At 49.5% G+C, this 2116-nt stretch overlaps 1 non-coding gene across 1 annotated transcript; it reads left to right on the forward strand.

The window, feature by feature from the left end:
- The first annotated feature begins 302 nt into the window (after positions 1–302).
- On the forward strand, positions 303–434 carry LOC116912973. The gene has a single exon (XR_004389538.1). It is a non-coding gene; the product is annotated as a small nucleolar RNA SNORA17 (small nucleolar RNA).
- The last annotated feature ends 1682 nt before the right edge of the window (positions 435–2116 follow it).

Raw genomic sequence — 2116 nt, forward strand, 5'->3', positions numbered from 1 at the left:
AATAGGCATTGAAACAAAACAATTCAGAAGTCCTCACCAATAGATTAGATGAAGTGGAATTAAAGATGTTGGGTCCAGAAAATGTAATAGAGGAATTGGATTATACAATCAAGTAAAGTATCAAATTCAAATAAATCTAAGAATAAAATATGCAGGAATCTGGGACACTATATAAAGATCAACTACGGAAATGGGTGTAGAAGATGGAGCAGAGCTCAGATCAAAGACACAGAAACATCATCAAAGTCACAGGAAAAATTTTCCTTAGTCTAAGGAAAGAGATGCCTATCAAGATATGAGACACTGTTCCTAGAGGCATTGCGGGTGTGGCTGCTGTGTCACATGTGCATCAGTAGGTGACAGAGAGGAGAGAGGCTAGGTCTATTCTCACTGTTCTGACCTGTGAACATCTGAATGATTAGTAGCCTAACATTCCCTGAGAAAAGCGAGCCTGAGATGACCAACAGTCCTAAGTGAGAAGCCCTGACAGACTCCTAAGGTGATCACCAGACTGGCACAATGGGGCCCAGACAAGGAGCCATCCTGAGATGACCCCTTACCCAGTGCCATAATGCATGAGTAGGGCATACCATTCCTGAGACTACCCCAGACATTCAGAGATCCCAGGCACCACTAAAAGGAGCAAGTAAGTGGCAGAGAAATGGAAAAGAAAGAGAAACAGAAGGGTGTGGGCATAATGAAAAGTGGCAGAACTGGGGATGTGAGGGTAGTGAGGAACCGTCTGATGTGAGTAGCAGTGATGCTGCCTGGGACCATGGTGGGGTGCTGCTACCTGGGGCCATGTCAGGGTCCACTGTTTTGTAGCAACAAGAGTCTATTACCACCCAACGCCAGATGGACAACCCTGATCTGGGCTGCTGCCAAGGGGCATGTTGATGTCTGAAGGCTGTGCAAAACTGGCTCGACTCCTAACCTGGACACCATGGGAGAGCTGGCCCTTAGAGCTTGAGAGCAGGATATCTGACTTCATTCCTAGCTAGTTATAGTGCTCAGGAGATCTGGCCTCTTGTCTCCTTTGTCCCGCATGGAGGAGGAAGAAGTACACTCCCATCCCTACCACCATCTGCTGCATGTGGGAGATAAGTCTCTTGGGTCATGAAAACAGGAGAGCTATCCCTACCCCTCACCAGGTACAACACTCAGGAGGGCAGCCCTGCACCTTCTCCTAGGCAGCTCAGTAGAGCTGACCTGAGGGCATGAGCATCTGAGAGGTAGCCCACCACTTGTTTGCCATGTGGTGTCATAGGTGAGGGAGAGGTACCGCTCTACCTCTTGCCTCTTGCCAAGCAGGAAAGCTGGCCCTGATGGAGTCATGAGAGAAAGAGAGACATCCCTGCCCTTTACCTACAGTAGCACTGGGGAGAGCAGTCCCTGCACCTCACTTGGGCAGCACAGAAGAGCTGACCCTGAGGGCAGGGGTATTCAGTGAGCTGGCCCTGAGTGAGTTAGTATGGGAGAGCTGGCACTGAAACTTGGAAGTGTGGCCAAGGGAGAGATGCCCACCCCAACCCTTGCCCTTTGCCACCTATGGGAGATAGGAAAGCTGATCCTGTAAGCATGAGAGCAGGACAGCCGTCCCCAGCCTCTCATCTATTGCAGCACTTGGGAGAGCAGGCTCTGTTCCTTGCCTGAGCAGAGCAATAAAGCTGACCCTGTATGTGGGGTTTGCTGGCGAGTCTGCACCAAGTCAAGAGAGGAGGAGAGTCAGAAGGCTTTCAAGCTCAGCTACCTGTCAAGCCTAGATCGAGGGCTTTGAATTGGTCCATCCCACCACCTACCCCATTGATAAACTTCTGGAATACATAAAGGAGCCAGTCCTACAGATCCAAACCTACAGGATCTACATGACACAGGGCAACAACAGGATGTCCAAGAGGAGTCCCAGTGAGATTCCGGTATTGAGTAGCAGAAGCCAGAGGCCTCATGTCAGATCAATGAGTAAATGCAATGGACATTTGCAAGCAAAGAAATGTGGGCAAAAGGGTATACTGTGGGACACACTGTGGTACACTACAGCTTCCACAATGAGTACTTTTTTCCTCTGTTGTGAGGGACATTATAAAGGTGGAAGGTGGGTACAAGGGGAAGAGGGGGA

This window comes from Rattus rattus, chromosome 11 (genome assembly GCF_011064425.1).
Source record: "Rattus rattus isolate New Zealand chromosome 11, Rrattus_CSIRO_v1, whole genome shotgun sequence".
Classification (NCBI taxonomy): Eukaryota; Metazoa; Chordata; class Mammalia; order Rodentia; family Muridae; genus Rattus; species Rattus rattus.